General features: G+C 36.8%; 1 long non-coding RNA gene across 1 annotated transcript in view; it reads left to right on the top strand.

The window, feature by feature from the left end:
- LOC122814853 overlaps positions 1-19,466 on the top strand; it is a 37,930-nt gene extending 18,464 nt beyond the window's left edge. The window contains exons 2-3 of the long non-coding RNA XR_006366915.1: positions 17,793-17,980; positions 19,402-19,466. This is a non-coding gene — a long non-coding RNA (uncharacterized LOC122814853). The remainder of the gene's footprint in view (positions 1-17,792; positions 17,981-19,401) is intronic.
- The last annotated feature ends 5,213 nt before the right edge of the window (positions 19,467-24,679 follow it).

Raw genomic sequence — 24,679 nt, 5'->3', positions numbered from 1 at the left:
AGAAACAAGCTAGACTAGATATCAAAGGTGCTAAATGAATCTGCTGTGCTGAACAATATTATATACTTACCAATCCAAAACTTTACAGGACAAAAAAAAAATAAGAAAAAAAACTCCAAGGACAACAAAAACAAAGTTCATCAGCCCCACTTTTGACTCAAATAATAATCCATAAATGTCACTAAGCCCTTTTAAGGAACTTAACAGTTTTCCGATAGCCATCCAATGTTACTCGGTCCACTGCAAGCACCAGCCACCCAAACAGCAAATCTCAAAACATCAATTCCTCCATCTCTTCCTCCTCAATCACAAACCTGTTCATCATTAAGCTACCTCACAAAACTTACTTTTATTTTCTTTCTCTCCATCCTAGGTTCTTTGAGACAGTGACTGATTATATTTTTCATCATGTTTATCTTCTATTCATCCTCTCTCAGTTTCTACTAAAATTATTTCCACTGAATGGAACTCTCTACTCTTATTATTGTAATACCTAAAATAAGGAACCATTATCTTCCAGGCCACTTTTACCTTATTGTTTATTTATCATCTGTTGAAAAAAAAAACTTTAAAGGATAAACTTACAAACAAAGGTTATACTTTATGCAAGTTAACTATATTCTCTCTCGTAAACAACAAAGCTTTGACCTTGGCTTCAATACTTCTGCTCCTTTTGTTTTTCCAAGCAACCAACACAATATTTTCTAACACTGATAAAGGGCAACTTACAAGGGCTGTCTTTGTGGATCTGAAATAAAGGGCCTTCAGTTCTGTGGCTAATACCCTCTCTAAAAAAAAACATAGTCTTACTGGATTCACCCCCCCCCCTACTCTTAAGTGGTTCTTCTCTTATACAGCAGACTATTATAGGTAAATTACAACAATACATTCTTCCTTAGGTAGTTTAATGCCCAGTGTTCCTCCTGGACCCATACTTGGCCCAGTTCTATTTTCCTTGTTTATAGACTTTCTGCCATCTAATTTACTCATTATTAATGTGGTACTATGTGAAGATGATCTTCGAATTATCAGAGCATCAAACAGCTCCAAATATCTGCAAAACCTTTTTCAGGGAGATTTTTAGAACATCTGTATTTGGTTTCCTAAGCAGAAACTAAATGTTAACTCCTGCAAGACAAACAAAGAGGTTATGCTCTTACCAGAATGTTCCATCTGTGTTGTTGACCTTCATTCATTCATTCATTACTAATGGCTATTGGTTCTGTCCTTGGAACTGAGTCGGCCATTATAACAAGCTTGTGCCAGCCAAACACTCTCGAGCTAAACTTACCCATAGTGCCCCTCTCTCTATCACCTCAGATTGAGTTTGCCCATAAGAAAGAAAGTGGAGGCTTTATCTGAGCAAATTTACTATCATGGAACTTGGACCAAATCTGAACCTCCAAGAGGGTGGGGTGTAATGAATGAATGAAGATCAACAGCACAGATGGAACGTTATGGTAAGAACATAACTTCTTTATCTGATGTTGTAAATCTTCATTCATTCATTACTGATGGGACAGAGTCCCTAGCTACTTTATGTCCTGGGAGGCCCTATGGAAGGATATTCCTGAGTACCATTGAACTAAAGGATGCTCTCCCCCTGGAGACCAAATCCAATTTGTAATGAGTGATAAAAGTATGAGGAGTAGTCCATGTTGCTGCTGCACAAATATCATCCATAGAAGCCCTTGAATGGAAGGCAACAGATGTCACAACTGATCTGGTTGTATGCGCTTTGACCTTAGTTGGTAGAAGAACTTTATTTTGTTGACAGGTAAAGCAAATGAAATCTCACAACCATTTAGATAAAGTTCATTTAGAAACAGATTTTCCCAGTCTTGGTCCTTGAGAAGGATGTGAATAACTGGTCAGATTTTCGTAGTGATTTAGTCCTGTTCAAGTAGAATCAGAATTGTCTATGCACATCAAGCAAATGAAGGCAATATTCTCCTTTATTAGAAAAATTGGGAAAGAAGACTGGCAGGCCAGTTGTTTGATTAATAGTCAAATCCAATATGACTTTGGGTAAGAAGGAGAGATTAGTCCGGAATGATACTCTGTCTTTATGGAAAACCATGTAAGGACATTTTATGCACAAGGCTTGTAGTTCAGATATTCACCTTGCTGAAGTAATAGCTACCAAGAACAGAGTTTTCCAGGATAAAAATTTTATATCGCAAGTGGCAGCAGGCTCAAAAGGAGGACGAGTCATAAAGATTGTGGAACTAATGTCAAATTCCAAGGTTCTATTAGCTCTTTGAAGGGTGGTCTAATGTACGTGACACCTTTCAAAAAGGTTTTACAGAGATGGTGAGAAATCAAGGATGAGTCCTGGAAGCCATTGTGGAAGTATGAGATAGCCACCAGGTGTACTTGAATAGTGGAAGCTGCTGCTCCCGTGTGGAGGAGATTTGATAAATAGTCCAGTACAGAACTATCCGAAAACGAAAAGGAGTCTAGTCCTTTCTCTCGAGACCAAATTATGAATCTTTTCCACTTGTTGAGATAAAGTTTCCTGGTGGATGGTTTATGGGAATCCAGAAGACTGTTACGTACAGGGAAGGATAGATTATTCTGCCTGGCAATTACTGGAAGTGGAGGAATCAAGCTGTCAGCTCGAGATTCGATATATTTGGATGTATCAACCCTTGCGGGTGCGACAGCATTTCTGGAGCTGGATCCATAATTCACAGTTGATGTACTTGGTGAGGCTAAAGGAAGGGAAACCAAACTTGTCTGGGCCAATAGGGTGCGATGAGGATTACTCTGCTTCTCAACTGAAGAGCTTTCTTTAGAAATTGTGGGATCAGGGGAAAAGGAGGGAAAGCATAAAGAAGCCCTGTGGGCCAATCGTGCAGTAAATTATTCCACAGGCACTCCCCCTGAGGGGCAATTAGGGCAAAGTAGCTGCTGCATTTGTGGTTTGCAGGGGATGTGAATAGATTGCAGCAAGGCTGGCCCCAGCAACTGAAGATCTTTGCCACTATGACAGGGTTGAGAGACCACTCATGAGGCAGGAGAATGCATCTGCTCAGCTTTGGAATCCCTGGGAATGTCCATTGCTATCAGAAAGCGGTTGGAAGATATCACCCATTGCCAAATTCTCATGGCTTCTGGACATGGCGGGTAGGATTTGGTTCCCCCTTGTTTGTTGATATACCAGACTATGGACATGTTGTCCAACTGGATAGCAATTGTTCCTGACGGGAGGGCAGATTGGAATGCTTGCAATGCTAGAAGCACTGCCCTCAGTAATAGAACACTGATATGCAGGTTGGCCTCCATGGGGGACCAAGTGCCTTGGACTGTCTTTCCCTTGAAATGCCCCCCATCAGGAAAGTGTCCATGGTCAATATGGCCTTGGGCTGAGAGGGGGTAAAGGGCAACTCCATAGGTCTTTTTCTGGCTTCATCCACCAAATTAAATCTTGTTTGCATCAATTTGTTATATGAATCTGAAAGGACATAGGATGAGTCAAAGGGGACCACTGCATTGCTAAAAGCCACTGTAGAAGTTTTGTGTAGTCTTGCTAGGGGAACTATAGTAATTGATGCTGCCATTGATCCTAGTAGTTGAAGGACTGCCTGAGCCGAAACCTTGCCCTGAAAGAGTATCACCCGGAGTTGAGTTTAGTCTTTGTAACCTGTGAAGTGGAAGGGAGACTAGGCAAGACTGAGTATCGAAAGTTGCCCCTATGAATTCCAGATTTTGAGTGTGAGTCAACTTGGATTTTTCTTCGTTTATTGAGATCCCTAAGGATTTTGCTAGCTTTAGGGTGTAATGTAAGGCTGTAATCAGCAGACATTTGGTAGGGGTAGTAAGGAGACAATCTTCTAAATACGGAAACACCTGGAATCCTTGCAGTCTCAAGTGAGCTGTCACCACTGCCATACATTTGGTGAACACTCTGGGGGCCATAGAGAGACCAAAGGGCAGCACTTGGAATTGGTAATGATTGGCTCCAAGCCAGAAGCAGAGGAATCTTCTGGAGCATTTGTCCATTTTTATGTGGTAACACTCATCCTGAAGATCTACCGAGCACATCCAATTGTCTTTCTCCAGAAACAGAAGGATAGACTGAACCGTGACCATCTAGAATTTTGTCTGTCTGACAAATTTGTTTAGGATGCTGAGGCCCAAAATTGGCTTCAAGCCCCTTGTCTTTTTTGGCACTAAAAAGAACCTTGAGTAAAATCCGGATTCTATATGGTCTGGTGGGACTGTTTGGATGACTCTTTTTAGAAGCAGCTTTTGTATTTCCTGAGGTGCTGCTTCCCATTGACTGGGTGGGATGTCGGGAATTTGCCTTTGCGGCCTCAGGTAAAAATTGAAAGGGATATGATAACCTCTGATAATTATTGTCTGCACCCAAGAATCTGTCGTTATGGATTGCCAAGCAAAGAGGTGCAAAGAAGACTGTCCTCTGACTGCTTCCAGAGGTAAGCAATTGGAATGCTCTTCAGGAGCAATGATAGGGCTGTCCAGAGAAAGAATCTTTGGATCCCTGATTACAAGGACCCCCTCTGCCTCTGGATAGGTGTCTTTCTGATGTGTTTCCCCCTCTGCCCCAGGAAGAAAATTCACCATGTGTTTCACAGATAAGACCCTGGGGTTTCTTGTACCACATCTTTCCACTCCTCTGATTACTAGAGTAGGATAGTTGGGGAGTGGAAAAACATGCACCCATGGTAGACAGGGTCTATTTGTCCTTTTCACACCTGGCTAATGTATCTTTTACCTTTGGGCCAAAAAGAGAGAAAGCTTCCATGGGAGCGTTGAGAAAGAAAGACTTAAAAGGGTCCACAAAATCACATAGGCACATCCAGGTGTGATGTCTCATGACAACACCTGCACCCGCTGCTATAGCCGCCCCTTTGGTAGTATGAGAAATCAACTGCATGGATGAATTAGATATTGACTCCAGGGTGGCAAGCCACGAGGCAACTTTGTTACGTACCTCATCAGAAACTGCTCCTGCTAAGGTTCCCGAGAGTTCCGTGATCAGGTCTCTCTGGAGATGGGTAAAATGTGCCAAGTAATTCAAGGACCAAATGGCAAAGATCGATGAAGCATATACCTGCTTCCCTATCCTGTCCATCACCTGAGACCCTCTGTTTAGAGGATGGACAGTAGGGCTCTCCTCAGCGAGGTGTTTCCTAGTGGCCGCCGCCACCACCATAGTATCTACTGGTAAGCCTTTGGACCAGTGGGGGTTGTCCTTTGATGGGGAAAAAATTTTGTCTGGTCTCCAGGGGATCAGTTCAGCAGTGTCAGGATTCCCCCAAGCACGCTGCACAATGAGCTGAACCAGATCATCTGCAGGCGGGGTCACCCAGGAAGTAGAGGGTTGAGCAAACTCTAAATGACTACTATTAAAGATAGAAAAATCTCAAAGGTAGAGAAAATTATTTAAATTGAAATATAGGTTCAAAGTCAATTAGGTTGAGAGCTGGCCTGATGCGTCTTGATACTGTATGTGGCAAACAAGATCTGAGGTGATAGAGAGAGGGGCACTATGGGTAAGCTTAGCTCGAGAGTTTTTGGCTGGCATGAGCTTGTTGTAACGGCCGACTTGGTTTTGAGGACGGAACCAATACCCATCAGTAATAAATGAATGCAGCTTAACAACATCAGATACAATGTTTGGCACGTCTGAAAGATAAACTAATAACTCCATTCTTGATTTTTCAGACACCCTTGGCATTCCCATCCATTGAGTCTTACAAATGTTTACGGGTCATCCTCAACCCCTTCACTAAAATTTGATGGCCTCTATCTGCACTCTGCTCTGCTGTAAGAGCATTTCACAAGTTACTACCTTTCCTCCTTAGTGAAATCCATAACTGTCAAATATATCCTCCATTAAAACTTCTCTGTATCAAAATGTACATTAGCCTGTTTAATGCTGTACATTATATAAATAGCCTGTCACATCTAGTGTCTTTCTTATACTCAGTCTAAGCACAATAAGCTCTTTATTTCTGTAATTTACCTTTTGCCTGAATCTTGGATGAAAAGAGTCATTCAGCCAGCCCTCCCAACTGATTATCAAATGTTTAAGTAAAATTAAAAGCAAAATACAAGAAAAAGCCTTACTATTTCCTCTGTAAAAATAATTTGGATCACCATCTTGGTTACAAATGTGCATTTTGCAAAGACACATAATGATCAGCTGAGGTTGCTGGTAGAGGAATATCATTTTCTCCAAGGTGCAGTGACTGTGAGGTTAATTACACTAAGTAAGGGGATACAGGAAGTGAAGGCCAGACTGTGAGGTTGATTGTACTAAATAAGGTGATACAAGAAGTGAAGGCCATTGTATGAGGATGCGGGAGGCTTTGCCTACCCACAGAAAAGAATGTTAGAAATCCACATTCAAATCCCAAGTTTTCATTTAAAGCAAATTTGATTAAAATGATGTCTGTTGGATGTTCTAGATCTGGGAATTCTAGAGGAAAGTGGTTTGCAAGAAAATATTGGACTACATCACAAAATATGGACTGCTCCAAAAATAGAAACATAGCTTTAGGCATTGCCATAGTGCTGTGATAGCACTTCCTACAGAAACTAGCCTGTCAACCTATGACAAACAACTCAGCTTAATCTACTGTTGAAAGAACCTGCCCTGCCCTGATGCGCAGTCTGTAATCTGTGTTATCCTATCTTGAAGATACTGCACACCACAGTATATGCCTTGGGCATATACTGCACACCACAGTATATGCCCAAGGCAGTTGATCTGTACAACTCTTTATCTTATAGGGCACCATGTAGAGTCTGTGCTGTTGCCCACAGCTTCATTCATTGGTGAGTTTGAGATGGAAACATTCAGCATGTTTTTTGGAGGTGGGAAGAACCCCACAGAGACACAGGGAGAATATGCAAACTCCAGAGAGGCATTGTCTGGAGGTCAGAACTGAACCTTGTACCTTGTGCATGGGTGGTGAAAACCTTAACCATTATGCCAACTGGTCTACCTTGCCCATCCCATGGTTGATAATTTTATATTACTCCTAATGAGAATAAGTAGAATCATACCATAGATCATTTGAGGGGACGCATGCATGGGATAAAGCATTTAAGAGATGCCTCTGTCTATTGGTAGTACAGTGGTCTGTCCTGAGGTAAATTTTCTGCCTTGTATGCCAGACACAGGTCACTGCTGAAAGAACTTGACATCATACAAAATGAAAAAAAAAATGTATATACTGTTTATATTAACTTTTGCACATTTCTGCTTGCGGCCTGATAATGCATGTAATATTGACAAATGTTCTACATGGATTCCAGATATACAATCACATTGCATGTAAAGTATATGGCATTCGTGGGACAATATATGGTATATACAATTTAGTAGTACACCTTGTGTTACATTAAGTGCTACACACTGCTAAGAGGCAAATAAACTAAAAATCTCAGCACAGGCAGAAAAACTTAGAAGATATGCAAATAAATACAAAGTACAAAACAAGCAATTTATTGATGACCCAAAAATTTTTATAGAGAATTGGGAAACAAGGTAAAAGGAAATGAAAGACCACCAAAAAAGAAGAAATAAATACATTTTGGAGAAGTATTTATGAAGATCCTGTGGAACATAACAAAGATGCTAAATGGGCAGAAGAAGTAAAAGAAAGAATAAGAAGTTTAAAGGTACAGGATATGAAATGGGATGAAGAAACAGCCAGAGAGATTTGAAACAAAGTTAAGAAAAGCCTCTAGTTGGAAAACCCCAGGCCCAGATGCAGTACCTAACTTTTGGTTAAAAGTATTAACATATTTGCACGAAGTTGTAGGCATGAGTAAGAACTATTTATATGTGCGCACCCCGAACAGACACCAAGCTGGCTAACAACAGGAAAAACAATGTTCCTACTTAGTGAAACTGCAAACTACCATAAAAATTATTGACCAATAACTTGCCTTCCAACACATATAAACTATACATGGGAATTGATGCTGACAGAGTTTATAATTATTTAGAAAAAAACTCAATTATAGCAGTAGAACAAAAGGGCAATAAAAGAAAGTCATATGGAAGAAGGGGTCATTTGTTGTCAAATAAAATCATAGTGGAGAACTGCAAAAAGGGGAAGAATCTAAGTATGGCATGGATTGACTAAAGCATTTGATACTGTGACACCCCTGTACTAGCCCAGTAATCAAAGATCCTCAATCCTCACCATTGGCAACAGTGGGGGATGTACACAATGGGAGGATGACAAGTATACACACACAGTAAAGTGCAATTTCTCTTAAGAGCACACAGAGATCATAGTCAGTCTAGGGCTGGTTTCTCCCTCTTTCACAAGATCCCCAATAAGACTCCCCACTGGCACCGCTACAGAGTTAAGATCTCAGCTGAGGGGCCAAGTCAAGACCTCCAGCACCCTCTTGTCCAACCAGTGCTTCGTGTCCCTGCCCAAATAGCTGACATGCACACACTTTGAGATTTGATTGATATGCAAACACACACACACACCTGGGGAAGGCTGGCACAGAGATTTACTAGCTATGCCCCCTTCTGCCCAGACTATAAGGTAGTTTCCACAGCCACCAAACCCTTCTTATCAGCTACTTTAAGGCCCTTACAAAGGGTGCCCAACCCTGTTGTGTGATGTTAATCCAAATGGTAAGTGTGACCAAGACTGGAAGGCTATTCAGGGGTGGACTGTACAGTGTCACCAAATACATATGCAAGTATTGTAAGAGCTTAAATATGTCTTACAAATATCAGCCACAAAAATAGGTTTAAATATATTTAATAATAAATAATAAAAGAACAAGACAATACTCAGGCAATCAACACAGTGACTTCAGAGTTCAAAATCACAGGAAATATTTTAAAACATCATTGCAAGACAATCTCAAATAAATACAGAAAACATCTAAACTAATCTTTACTATTTTCCTATCTATATCTAAAAGAGATACTATGCCCTTAATCTTACTTATAGAGCAAGTGCAGATGATGATAATGATGATGAGTCGATGTTCTTGCCAGGCCCAAGACAAAATACAAAATGCCCAGTCTCTCCCTGAGAGAGTTCTTAAATTAATGTCACATGTTACTGCTGCGTTAGCTAGGGACGATATCACTTTTTATCACCTGACTTCAGTTCCCAAGCTAAAACAGAGACTAACAGGATTTAACATATCTGTGTTAAAAATATATATTTCTCAGATGTTTGTTCAGAAGTGTGTAGCTGCTAGGAAGTCATAAAGCAATAAAACACTTTACATTTTAAACCTAGTAATTACTTTTCTTTTAAGACAATAGAAAAACTTCTAGCTCTAGACATTGTGTCTGTTATTGAACTGAAACTGAGAGATAACATCTTTTGTTTCTGGCCCAGCTATAAAGTAACTTAACCTCAACTATTCTTAAGTTTGCTGGGTAATCTTTTATGTTCCAGCAGGGTATGCTGTGGTTACATAATTGAAGCTCAGTACATAGCATACAGTTCTGTATAAATCATATCAATATTCACAAATGACATAGAATTATTTACAAAATTCCAGATAGCTGGGCTGGGAGTGTGACAGATACTATCCCACATTCATGAATAAAAGAGTGCTTAAAAATGTATAAGATACCCCCTACACTGATTGACTACATTACAGTGACCATAAACAGTGGCAGACCACTTTGTAATTAGCCATGATAAAGGACAAATTATTATCCCAGGGATAAAAATTAAAAGGGGGGATATTCCAGGGTGACTCTCTGTCACTGCTGCTATTCTCCCTTGCTATTAACCCATTAAGCTGTCTACTTAACAGCTTAGGTCATGGCTATATATCAGCTCCTAGAAAACAACAAAGTATAAAAACGTTTCATCTTCTCTTTGGGGAGGATTTAAAACTGTATAGCTCATCAGATGAGGAACTGAAAGTACAGCTACAAGTTGTCAAAACTTTTTCAGATGATATAAGAATGTCATTTGGTCTTGACAAATGTGCAAAAACAACCTTTAAAGCAGGAAAACTGCAGCACCAGGAAAACATCAGTTTGGGACAAGAATGTGATATAAAAACGTGAGCAAGAGGGAGAGTATAAATATTTGGGAACTGATGAAGAAACAACAATAAAACATGAATAAATGCGAATAAACCTTAGTAAGGAATACTTTAGAAGACTTAAATTAATCCTGGAAACAGCATTGACATCTAGGAACAAAATTTAAACTATGAACCAGTTTGCTCTTCCTGTCCTAACTTACAGTTTTGGAGTGATTGACTGGCCCCAAAACGTGTTGAATAGATTAAATAGGGCAACAAGAAGGATGCTTCATGCTCATCAAATGATTTATAAAAATCAACGCATACCAAGATTATATATTCCCTGTTCCGAAGGAGGGATGAGCCTCCTTGAAACTGATTACATGTAAAGATCTGCAATCGTGGGACTCCACACATATCTACTGACCTTACAAGACCCAAATGTAGTGAAAGCTTTGAAACATGAGGAGAATAAATCTAAGATGACTTCTCTGCTTAATCTAGCAGAAGTATATCGGCAGCAAGTGTGAATGGAAATCAAACCAGAAGTAGATAAAAATCAGGCAAGAACTGAATGTGCCAAAAAAACAAAAGAAAGTATATAAGGTGAAGGATCAGATGACAAGGCAAGAAATGTGGAAAATGCATAACTATAGTTGCAAGTATAGAAAACTTCTGTAAGAACTGCGTGTTAATCAGGAACAAATGCAGGAATGGTTAAGAACAGGCAAATTCAAACCAAGAGATGAAAGGTTAATATTGGTGGCCCAAGATATTGAGCTATGTACACGCTAGTTTACAAAGTCCATTGAACATGTGGGAGAAACAGACAAATGTAAATTTTATAAAACCGAATTGGAAACAGTTGCACACCTCGTTGCTGGTTATGACATACGAATGTCAGAAGGACTGTATACTGAAAGGCATAACAATGTGGCAAGACTGTTGCACTGGGGATTATGCAAACATTATGGTACTGAAGTGACTGAAAAACACTGGAAACATGAGCCACAAAGCATCATAGAAAATGATGAAGTTTACACCACATGGAATCACCCATTACCAACAGTTCAAAAGATAGATGCTAGAAAACTGGATATAGTGGTCCAGGAAAAGAAGACAAAAGTAGCATTGATCATTGAAATTGCCACACCCAGGGACTACAGTGTCTTGCGTACAGAGAGACACAAAGTTATAAAATATCAGGATTTGCAGGCAGAAGCGAGAGCAATGTGGAAGAAAGATACCCAGACAGTCCCAATAGTAGTAGTAGGAGGAGCAACAGGTCTCATAAAAAAGAATCTACAATCTTATTTAGATATGATACCAATATATGTAACCCCGTGCAAATTGCAGAAGGAGTCATTACTGGGCACATTGCGGGTGCTGCAAAGAGCACTTTTGGCTGACATCAAAGATTGAAACAATACTAATTTCATGAACTTTAATCATACTTTGACTTAGGAATGGAGTCCATTTCCATCATGGTATTAGAAACTCAAAAGATTTGGAGAAATTAACTAAGAGGTAACCTGTGTCTGGCAAACAAGGCATCCTGCAAACAATAGATTTAATGTACATCAGCAAGTCAAATGTCATCAGAAATACTCGATCTAGAGTTCTAAACCTTTGCTACAACATCAACAGAATGGTTTGGAAGGAGAGGTATAGCTCACAGAGGATACCACTGCTGTGGAACAGATACCCCACTCACATAAAACAAAGTTCATCCCTGCCTGTATTCAAGTGCAACTTAGATCTATGGATAGGAAGAGAAAAATTACCCCAGGACTGACCCCTGTGCTACTAATAGACAGAGGCAGCTCCTAAATGCTTTTTCCCATGCGTGGGTCCCCTCAAATTATCTATGGTATGATCCCAGTTATTCTCATTACGGGTAGTATAAAATTATCAACCATGGGATGGGTAAGGTCAATCCAAAACCAAATGGGAAGGGATAGGTATTTATAGGAAAAGGGAAAGTGGATAGGCTTAAAATGGCCCACAAGTGCAGCTAGCCTCAACTTGCTTAGGAACCTGAAGATAGGTAAAAATGGAAATATAATGTAAAATAGTTACAATACCTTGTACACATTTATTGTTACTTACTGTTTACCTTGCTACATACTCTATGTGACTAGTAGGAATTGATCTTTTTTTTCCAATATACTTTTTATTGCTTTTGTTTTTCAGCCAAAATATTCAAACATTACAACAAAAAGCAAATAAGAATAACAACTTTCTACAATGATCACATAAAAACATACAGAAACTAAAACTAATAGTTTCACCTTTCCTGGGGATACAGGGAAAAAGAAAAAAGAAAATTACACTCTTGTTTCTGTTAGAAATGATATAGTACCCATAATTCAGAAAAAAAGTAAAGCTATTTTCCACGGTGAAGAAAAGTGAAATACAAAGCTTGTTTTATATCATCATTTATATGTCACTTGATTTGTATAGGTAGGATAACTTTACTTGTTGAAGGGTTTGTAAAACTCTGAACTATGTACAAGTTACACTATTTGCAATGTTGGATGCCATCTATTTGATGCTAATCTTAAAGCATGTTATTAATTGAGCAATATACTTATTGTGTTTAGTTTATAAAAATGTATGTGGACGACCTGAATTGTATTTGGGATTTTGTTTGCTTGCTAGGATTGTGTCTAGTAGAGAGTTCCAATATGTTTGAAAATATATTCTTTTTTTGTGATTTTTGTAGCTAATTTGTGGGAGGTGATATACTTAATTGCCATGTCTTTAAAGTTTACCCATGAGATTTTTTTTATTTACCCAATTTTTACTTATATAAAATTTAAGTAGGGCACATAATGTAACTAAAATATGTTTACAAATTCCATTGATTGAACTAGGGATTATATGTAGAATCATTGTTTGCCAGGAAAATTTGTTTTTTTTTTCGTATCCGATTTTTTCAGGTTGCACTCTTAGGGAACACCAGAGCTTGAAGATATTCTTGCAGCTCCAAAAGATATGGAGGATACTGACATTTTCTTGGGAGCAAAAAAGGCACATTGATTCTTTTTTATAGCCAAATTTTTTAAGGACAGCTGGGGTATAATATCCATTATTGTTAATCATTATTTGTGTATAAATTAGGTTTTTGAAAGGTGCTAGCTTTAAAGTGTTGCTAATAGCTTCTTGTTTTTGTGCTGTTGTGATAGTTTTACTAATGTTTTCTCAGTATTTTGAGTATAGTAATGCAGACTGGTATTTTATCTCGCTTATTGATTTATAAGACTTTGAAATCATTTTCTCCTTAGCAGCTAATGATATGACTATATTTTGGGTTGTTTCTATATTTTATGTATCTATTTCATAATTAGAGTATTTCATCTTAACTAGTGATATCATTTGTCTAAGAATAGGGTTATAGCTTCCTGGTGTTTTTAGTTGTGATCTTACATTTTCAAGCTTGTGCTATAAAATATGCCATGCCATTAGGTCTTTAATTAGTGGGAATGATTTGAGATCAATCATTTTGTTATTTAATTTGATATTCGCGTTCACGAGTATGGGTTGTAACAAATTTAGTGAATTCTGTAGGTTGATGGAGGTAAATAAAGATTGGAAGCCATTATTTCATTTTTGATTACTTGGTGTAGTTTGTTAAAGAGTTTATGGTTGGGATTAAGAAAGGGGGTAGCTTTGGGGTTTATATTTAAGGAGTGTATTAGATTAGACCATATTTTAACCCATGTTGGGGACCAGATCTTCTTAGTTCTATCATATTCTGATATTTGAATTAACTGGTTTGCTTTGATAATAAGGTAGTACAGATTAAAATCTGGGAATCCCAAACCTCCTTTTACTTTTGGTATTGTGAGTTTTTGGTAACATATTCTTGTTGTTTTAGGATGCCATAGTAACTTGGAGAGGGCCTTTTTCATTGATGTGAAAAATTTTTTTAGGTATTTTAAGACTGATAGAGTTTAGTTGAAATAGTATTTTAGGAAGGATATTCATTTTGATGATGGCTGATTTGGACAGGAGGGATAGGTTTATATTTTCCCATCTTGAGAGGTCCTGTTTGATTTTTTCCCATGTTTTTTGAAGATTTGATTTATACATTTCTTTGTAGGTATGTGAAAAATTTATGCCTAAATATTTTAGTGTGTAATTTAGGGGTATGTCAACTAAGGAGAAACAAGATGTGTTATGGTTTAGTGGGTTTAGAGGAAAGATAGAAGATTTTTGGGAGTTCATGTTGTAATTTGCTATTTTGGAGAATTGTTCGATTGAAGATATTATTTTGCATAAATCTGTGTTAGGGAGTTCAAAATATAGGTTTATATAATCAGCAAAAGCTGAGTATTTTACAATTGTGCTGTAGACATTGGGGAGGTGGTGGCAAGTGTTTTGGGTACTGTGGAGTAATAGCAGTTCTAAGTATATATTAAACAAGAATGGAGACAGGGGACGTCCTTGATGGGTGTCATTTGTTATTTTGATGGGTTGGGATTAAGTCTTGTTGATGCATTGTGTGGTGGTGGCATTGTTGTAAATCATTTTAATAGTCTTTATAAAAGATGGGGGAAAACTGAAATGTGACATTGTTAAGAAGAGGAAATCCAAGTCTACATTATCAAAAGGTTTGGAGGCATCTATTGTAAGTGCATATCTTGGGTACTTATCTTTGGCTAAGAGGGTGATTAAGGTGTCTAATGTGTGGGTGTTGCCACATAATTGTCTTTTTTTTCATAAAACCTAGTTGTTCTGGTTAGATAATTTTATCCAGGGGTTTTTCTAATCTATTCGCTAATAGTGAAGTCGGAATTTATATGTCAAGGTTGATAAGAGCTATAGGCCTGTAGTTGAGAGGGTTTAGTTTGTCAAAGTTTGGCTTTGGTATTAAAATTGTCTTTGAATTATTTAAATATTTGTCAGTGAACCCATGCTTTATGATATGATTATAAAGTCTTAACAGGATTGGAGCTAGGAATCGAGAAGATAGGTAGAACAATATCACAACTAGATCAGAGGCCTGGGGATTTGTTGATCTTTAGTTTTTTTATTGCTATTTTGATTTCACTGGTTGATAGGGGGGTATCTAATAAGTTATATTGTTCTTCATTAAGGCTTGGGAATTCTAAGTTGTTTAAGAAGTTCTCTTGTATTTTAGACATATGTTGTTGTTTTGCAGGGTTATACATATTGTTATATATGTCCCAGAAAGAATTGATTATATCAACTTTATTGTATAAAGTTCTCTCTTTATAGTGTATTTCTGGTATACTCTGGAGGGTTTTCTTTATATTTATCATGTTTGCTACAACTTTAGAAGGTGTTTGGGCCCATTCAGAGTATTTATAAATGAGTTTTAACTCATTTAATGAGTGTTTATGTAGTTGTATTGAATATAGTTCTTTTTTATTTCATATAGCTTCCTTTCTAGTTCTTGTGAGTATTGGGAATGAAGTTGTTGTTCGATGCTGCTGTACTGCATTTCAAGCAAGCTAGTTTGTTATTGCTTTTTGTATAGTGAAGCTTTCTGTATTAAGATTCCCCTTAGTACTGTCTTAGTGGCTGCCCATTGAATATCTAATGGAATTTGGGTTTGCAATGTGTTCTGATCTAGTTGTGATATTGTTCTACCTATCTTCTCGACTACATCTTATTGCTTTAAAAGGTTATTGTTTAAATACCAGTTATAAGGACCACCATGTTGAGAAGTTTGACAGGTTGTGTTAATTATTATTGTGATTCTGGAGTGGTCAGAGATTATTCTTTTATTAATCTCATATTTTTTGACATTTCTTGGAGAGATTAGAGGAGATCAGGAAATAATCTATTCTAGACCAGACTTTATGTGGAGGGGAAAAGAAAGTGTATTTGTTCATTGATCTGTCATGATCTATAGTTAGATAAGGGTCGACAAGACTGAGACTTTGTATGAGGTCATTTAGGGCAGAAGTAATCTGAGCTGTTTTTTTTTTTTTTTTTGTTAGAGCTGTCACTTAGTGGGGCAATTAGACATTTCCAGTCCCCCCCTATAGTGATGGAATGTCTGGGAAAATTTAGGAGTAAGTTATAGTTTTCATATATAAAGAATTGCTGGTTTGAACAGGGACCATACATATTCAAAAAGAGAGTGTTACTTTTTGTTTGTGGATGTGTACTAGTGAAGAGACACCATCTGCCATTCATGTCATATTTACTGTTGGTTATGTTCTCATGGAAGGATTCTTTAATTATAATGGCTGTTCCTTTTGAGGCAGAGCTGTCACCTGATGAAATGATTTGTTTAATCCATTTTCTTGTACTAATTTTTAACCATTGATCATTATTTAGGTGTGTTTCTTGTAAGAATATAACATTGGATTTACTTTGATAAATTAAATGTAAGATTAGATTCAACTTTCTTTTGTCACCTAGACCATTTACATTCCATGTATCAGCTATAAACATGAATAACTTGTGTCTGTTGTAAATTTGTTAATGTGTGGCCTTAAATTATATTTATATTTATATGTACTTATATGATTGTGCAAAAAGTGGAATTGTTTTTTTTTTTTGATAACATGGATTTATTTAAGATGGCATCCAACTTATCATCACCTACCTTAGTGCCTGCCCACTTATCTCCCTTTTTTGTGTTATGGTATACTTTATATTTGGTTTGTTGCATATGTAACGTCTAGAAAACCTATTATAGTGCGGGTATAGGTAGATAATAAAAAAAAAAACCTTGCTTCGTTCCAAGTATCACTAAACATTCCTGACATACACTGCTTGCTCCTTAATGAAGTTATCACACTGGAGCATGTTTTCAATTTTTGTAAGTTTATCCACAAGTGTGAGCATTGCAAGTTTATAGAGTGTTGTGAATTTTGAATAGGTGTATTATGATCTCAATTTTGGATTAAGATGCTCATTGTCAGTTGGATAGAATAGCTATCTTTTTGTTACATAATTTAGATACATTATCTTTTACTACCCAAGGACTTGAGCATATTATGTGTTTGACCTAGGGGTTGTGCACATATTCAAATCTTGGTACCTTGTAATTGTCTTTCTCCTGCAAAAAATGTTTGTATATGCATGGAGTGTTACTTGTGTTTTAAATTTTTGTGCCAATCCCTAATATGTAGTGTACTTATAATTGGTGTTTACATGTGTTAGTTGCAATTCCAAAGTCTAGCTTCCCTTTGAGTTTATTTAGGAAATATCCTTGCTAAGTTTGTTTCCCCTTTTGTAAATAGTTTTGTTCTCTTCTGTTCTGTTCTACTGGTAATGAGTGTCTAAATACAATATTAAGTTTTAACTGTGAGGAGTTATGTTAAAGCTTTCAACTTGCTTGTTTATACAGTTATATATTTATGCCTAACACATGCAAACCAACCAACTGACAGTTGCTTAAAAAGTCTTTAGTTTCATGTTGTATTGTATTGTATAATCCTGTACTGTAAACTGTTTCATGTACTGGTTTAATTATACAAATCTTGCTAGCATTTCTTGCAGCAAAAATGGGTTTGTTAGTGCTGTTAAATAGTTTTTGTTATTTGTAGGTCAGTGTTAGCCTTCGGGGGTACTTTGGTAGTAACCACAGTCATATTTGCTTTCTCAATTCACATTTTAAGCAGTGCATGTAGACATTACATTATGCTAAAGTCCTTTAAGCCAGTATCTAGTTGTGTTAAATATAGCTGTTGAATCTTCTTGTCCAAACCTTTTGCACTATGTTATGAAAGTTTTGCTTTTTTTGCTTTCTATTAATTATTTGTTGCCTTTCACAGCCTTCTCCTTTATTTTTGTAACAGGTTTCGCAAATCCATGGATTCTGGTTGGTTTATAGTCCGTTTAGTTGTCCTTGCAACTTCCAGTAGTACTTTGTTGTTCTCGAACTTTTGAGGAAATTGCCTTTGACCGCCAATCTCTAAAGTGCTTTGGAAATGTATTACTTCCTGTCTTTCATTAGTCTAGATGGCTCTTGGAACCAGTGAATAAGGTAAGTTTATTGTTTATTTGTTAATTGTGATTTTCTTTTTGTAGTTAACTGACCTTAGCAATTCTTGTGTTGCATCGTTTATCTTATTGTTTAATTACTTTGTTGACAGCTATCTGCATTATTGTAAGCATAATAACAGTTACCGTTATTGCATTCAGTTTTGTATGAGCACATTGATTCTTATTTTCAAGTTTAAATTAATTGCTGACTAGGTACATAAAAAAGGAGGGCTTGGTTATAACGTTTCAGGTATGTGTCGTTTTTGCCAGGGGGTATTTGCCAGTTTATTTGCATTTGTTAATGGTAAGACGAGTTAGCAGTCAACATTTCAGTTAATGTTTGCCTTATTAAAGTAGTTTTGTAGGAGTCCTCAGATTCAGCAAAAGCTGTTCATGTTCATTAACGTTTATATAACCTTGCCTTAAGACATGGATGTTGGGTGCTGATTTGTAGCTTAAGCTTACCGGTTACTGTGTTGTACTATTTGTTTTCCTCAGGTGATTCGCCAAAAACGTTTGTAAAAATGTTCTTTGCATTCAATTTGTTTTGTATTAAATGTTTCTGGTCTTTGTAACTGAAGGTGAGTTTTGCTGGGTAACACATTTGAAATTGGATATTCTTTTTAATTAGATATGAACAGAAGGGTGCTAATCCTTGACGTTCTTACTTGATGGGAAGGGGGAGATCTTGTGTGATGCTTATTTTGTGGCCTCTCCATGTTAAGTTTCTTTTCTGTTTAGCAGCCATTAAAATCATAGAGGTGTGTGCAGCATTGAGTATTTTTACATATACTTGTCTTAATGCAGTTTCGTCCTGAGTTTTCCGAAGTAATCTGTGTGCTCGTTCGATGGTCATTTCTTTTGCTATGTTCTTGTTTTCAACCATTGCTTCCATGATCTCTCTTATTATTGCATTAAGTTGAGTTTGACAAAAGTTTCTGGCACTCCTCTTGTGATTATGTTGTTCCTCCGGCTTCTTGCTTCTAGGTCGATTAGTTTTTGCTGAAGTTCTTTTATGACATGTTCATTGGTTTTTATTTTAGACTTTAGAGCATTAATTTCTGTCGTGTTTTCCTCCATCTTATTTTCATTGAGTGTTAGTCTAGCTGTGATCTGTTCAATGTTTGTTCCGACCATGCTAAGCTTTTCTGAAAAAGCACAAATATCATTTTGTAGTGGTTGTAAGGCTGTTTTAATGTCTTTAACTGAGTATGTGTTATCATTCTTTGATCTTAGAGATACCTTAGTGGGTTCTTGCTGTGCTTTGGCCATTTTTTGTCTCTTGCTTGCTGTGTCTTTTTCAGGAGACACAATTGTGGATAACTTTGTTTTAGTAGTTTGTGTTTCCATTTGTTCCTTACTCTGGTCCTGGGTGTTAGACATTTTGTTTTATTGTTTTCCTTTGTTGAATTTTCTTTCCAGGCCACAGTTGTTGGAAGAGGCCCTGCCACGAAGTCGCTGTCCCGAATACATTGCTGATTTGGAAGGTAATTTTAAAATTTTTGGTTTCAGCTTTATAGTATGAAACAAAGCTTTTCTCTTACTTCTTAGATGATGCAGCTTCGGGAGTTGTGCAGGGTTGTTGATTTACAAGTTTGATGATGTGGCTGGGAGGCAGATTTCTTTTTTAGATTTTAGAGCAGCAGCTTAGTGCATGCCTAGTTGTCAGCGACCATCTTGGAATCATAGTAGGAATTGATCTTGTAATTATGACATCTTCATTATATGCTGTAAAGTGCAGGATTCATCAATGGGGCAGTTTGTTTCATAAAATGACTTCACTTATCCAACCACTCCCCTTCTTTCAACTAATTTTTCTTTTTTGTAACAGGCAAAACATTTAACACCCATTAATCAAATCAACTTGTAATAAGAGAAAACCAAAGACAAGCATTCACTTTTGAACATCATGCATAAAACATAACAGTTCCAAAGAGGCCAGTTTGATTTCATAACAGTACACACTCATAGTAAAGCTGTTTGATTCAGTGCCCGTTGAGGCTGGTGCATACATAGCTCTACACAGTATCAAAGCATTTTCTAATGAACTAGAATATGCCTGGTTTGCATTACATATGTTATAGCAGATATCAGTCATCTGTGAAGAGCAAGGGGTACTTACCTTCTACCTATGACAAAATTTGCAAGACCAACTTACTTCACTACCTCTCCATTGTTTTTTTGTTTTAATTTTCTCATCTTCTTCAGCCATTCCTAAATTGCATATTTACAACATTATTTCTTTAATTTCCCAGTTTTTTTGTCTGTTTTGCTTTCCATGACTTTGTAATTTAATTCTTGGCTACTAATATCATACGTTTTGTACTATGTTTACATATTCTCTTTGGAAAATTAGCTGCCTGGTATTTCACTAAAAACAAAGGCTGTAGCAGTGCAGTTTTAACTGTTGACAACTTACTATGGGTGTGAAGTTTATATATAAATATGGCACTGTTTTCTGAAACAGAATGCAACAGATATGCCTGCACTTAAGCCTTGCAAAAGTGAAAACAGGTATACTAAAACTATGTGATTTAATTTGTAAAATGTGCCTTTCCTGTGGCAGGGAAATATGTCACATTCTTTCCTTTTCACTACCTAAACCTTTGCCACCTTACATGTCTACTACAACATTAACAATGTTTTCTTTTCTCTCTGTAATTTCAGTTCTAATAGAACTACCTTAATATGTCCTCCCTTTGCACTCCACTCTACTGAAAAAGCATTTCACAAACTAGTACCTCATATTTGGAATCCCCTTCCAGGTGGAATCTATATGTATAATTGGCCAAACCTATCCTTCTTTGGAACTTCTTTGTCTGAACATTTACACCAAACTATTTACTATTGTATATAATGTCTGTCAGTTGGCTTTAAAGATTAAATAGCTTTTAATGAGCTGTTTCCTGTTTTCCAGTGGTGCAAGGTTTGATTCCCTCAGCTGTCATTGCCTAACTGTGTGACTCTCAGTAAGTCAGGCACTGCTCCTGGGCTGAGTCTGAAAAAAGGTCTGTGGAGATAAGAGATGTACCCCAGAAAACAAATAAAAATAAAATAATGCAAATATTCTGTCACATCTAGTGAACTCTTAAATGCCGTCTAAATATAACAGTTTATTATTTTGCCTGGGTCATGGCTGAAAACAATAATTTGACCAGTCCACCCACCCAATTATCTAATGTTTAAATAATTTAAGAAAAGGTTAAAAATAGTATCTCCTGTTTGAAAAAGAGAACTAGTACGTTTTATTGGTCACTTGGCCAAAAATGTGCATTTTACCAAAATGGCTGCTAATGGATCAATACAATTTTCTTCAAGGTGCGATAACCATAGAGCTATATTAAGTAAGGGAGTACAATGAGTGAAGGTGACTGCATGGCGGAGTGGGAAGTTTTGTCCCCTACAGTGAAAAAAAAAAAAAAAAAAAAAAAACCCCAAAAAATCAAAGAATATTGTAATCCTGCATTGAAATCCTGTGCTTTCATGTAAAAGCCAGATTTAATTAAAGGGACATCTGTTTGATGCCCTAAAGTTCCAGAAAAAAATGGTTTGCAAAAAAATGTTTTGGTGCCTCCCTGTACTTTTGTTTTCCTTTTTATTTCAGTTCTCTTCAGTCACCGCTCACGTGTAGTTCTTCTTGCTGGTATTACACTTAGGGTGCTAGTTTATACCTAGAATGCTGGTACCTGGGCAATTCTTTTGAATTTGTAACTCATTCTTCTTGAGTTTTTTTAAAAAGCTTGGACATTGTAAGCCTTTTAAAATGCTTTATTTAAGTACAAGATGAAAACCATCAAGTTAAAATTAACTTCTACAGATCATTTTTAAAATACAACAAGAAATTATCTCCCTTTTATATATATTGACAATCATGTCTGGTGAGAGAGGGCATGTGGTAATCTGTCATCTCTGTCTCTGAAATGTTACTTATATAAGATGTCTGCTGGCAAATGAGAGCGCTGCAGGTTAGAAAGATTAATAAAAACAGGGGAGTTGTCTATTGGTGGAAAGAGGAGGGTAAGATAGTCCAGTCATTCCAAATGAAACCAGGATGGTATGCTAGGTGGATGCAGTCATCCTGATTTGCATAATGAGTGGTGATTGGTTTCTTGTCAGACAGGGCATGATACCACCCCTTTTCCTCCTAAACTCCTAAAGTAAGGATTTTTTTTAACAAATGAATAAATGTTTTTCTGTGTTTTTTCTATGTGTCTTCAAGACTAAGATGATAGGACAGTCATATTAAAAGTATAAAAATTCACATGAACCGACAGGTTGGAATATAAAATAAATTTAACTCATTCACTCCAATGGAGCTCAGGAAGTTTGCACTGTAACTTATAATGGGCATAGCCTAAGCCTTTTCACAGGATCAAATTATGTCCTCACATTTCAAACAAGTGTTCCTATCTCTGGAACATAGGGGTTATGAAAGAAGTATAAATGGCAAACTCTTCAGCACAAACTACTTTTACAGTGGTAATATTCTTTAGGTTATATGTCTTAAACTGAATTTTATAATACACAGTAATGCAGTAACTATTACGTTCATAATATTTTGTAAACAACTTATAATATCTCAGCAACCACACAAGTTACAGACATACTATCAAAAACATTTTATTCATCTAGCTGAAAGCTTTCATATGAGGCTAAGGAGTTCTGTGTTACTTGGTTGTTGAGATATTTGGAAAAATGTGAAAATTATATCTATATAAATTAATATCATGAAAACAACAGTTAATATTTCTTTACCTGCACTAGACAGAGGGCAAATATTAATGCAATTGAGTTTGCCATTGTGTAAGCTTTAAGATTAAATATTTTAAAAATGTGTATATAGCATGGTTTTGGAATTATTGATGCAAATATGAACAAGCAATATTTAATGCCTAGAGGCATCAGTAGGAGTTAAGTGCAGATGCACTTAGAGGCATCACTCAAATGTAATGAGTTAAAATGACAGTTAAGACATGGGACTGGATTTTTAAACACCTACACTAAGTGTACACCATTTTGAGTGAATAGACAACACAAGCATAACTTCTTCTTTCTCCTAATTTTAGTTTCTCTACTGATTTTCCTTGCAGCCATAAATATTGAGGGTGATCCATAAAGGTTACCATAAAGTGTAGATTGTGTGTACACTTAGTTTAATCTTTCTGAGTAACTAGACAGCACAAAAATGTGGCAGAGATGTTCTTGAATACAGATCAAGTACCCTTAGTGACATTCATGAATCTGGCCTATAGTGCGGAATTGTAGTGTAAGCTGTACTATTTGACTTACTGAGAAAAAGGTACTTAAGGTTAACATGATCCCTAAGGATACAGAAAGTGAGGCACAAATCTCCCCTTAGGAGCCTATATGACACAGAGTATAGTGTTAAGGCTTTTAGTCTCTTCATACAACTAAGACTCTTGAGGCAAGAGATCTTTCTGGTTAGGAAATATTTTTTTCAGGTTTTTAAATGTGTTTAGGGAGTTAGATGACCAAGTGTGCAATATATTCTATAATGCATCTGACCAGTGCTGAATATACAGGAACAATCACTTCCTTGAATTTACAAGAGATGCCTTTAGCAGTCAGATGCAAATTATAGCAGGATTTCCTGACTATAATATCTACATGGTGAGCAAGTGAGAGGGGAGGTATCTACCCAGGTGCCTATTGTCTAATTTTTTCTTTTCACACAATTTAGATCTTTAAGAAAAGACTAGTAGACCCTGGGGTTTTGCCTTTAGCTAGTGTTCCTGTTATCATCTGAAGCTCATCTGAAATGACGTCAGCTGTTACAGAATCATCATGCACCTGAGTTACATTTGAAACCCCCAAGGGAATTAAAAAAAGCTAACAAAACAGTTCAGGATATCTCCCAGGGAAGTCAGCATTGATTTAGAGTTGTATCCCTAATATTATTCATTATCCTGACAACTGATTGGTACCTTAAATGCAATACCAAATGTATTTCACTAGTAGCAGTGACCTCAGAACTGGTTCATTTTAATATTCTTTTCATCTGAACAGTCATATAATACAGGACTCTATTTCTTGTCTGTAATATCCTGCATCTGCTGCTCACTCTTCATCCCGGCTCCATCTTTAGGGCTTTGTCTCTATTAATTCTTTTTGAAAATGCCTTTTCTGTCAGGCATGTGGTGAAAGCATCCATTAATGCATTCCTTACAAAATGTCTTTAAATTAAACTTAAGTTCTTCTAAAGTCTGAATGTAATGAGGTATCTCTGGTATCACCAGATCTCAAAGGAAGACTCACCCTTACAGCATTACAGATTGAGCCACCAATATTTTTCATATTTTTTTCCTGTATACATGAAACCTCAGTAGAAACAATGTGAAATAGGGGAGTATTCCAGACTACTTCATAGGTAGATGTGTTTCTTCTACATTATAAATATGTCAATTGTTGAGTAGGAGTTGACACTGTAGGAAAAGCAAGTGTAAGTCTGGGAAGGAATGCAGACAACCCTGGGTGCATCCACCATCCCCATGACGTTAAGGTATTCATGAACTTACCTACCTACAGATGGCACTGTATGAATTCTGGAGCTCCTGTGAACATTTTTTAATACAACATGGTATTTGAATCCCCTTCTTAAATAACTAGGCTCTCTTGAAATATAGTCTATTTCCTTCCAGTCTTTACTATCTCAATATGTCAGGTACCAAGAGGGGATACA

Source organism: Protopterus annectens, chromosome 11.part0, assembly GCF_019279795.1.
Source record: "Protopterus annectens isolate FY-2018-M chromosome 11.part0, PAN1.0, whole genome shotgun sequence".
NCBI classification, from domain to species: Eukaryota; Metazoa; Chordata; order Ceratodontiformes; family Protopteridae; genus Protopterus; species Protopterus annectens.
This window is presented reverse-complemented; position numbering and strand designations above follow the sequence as displayed.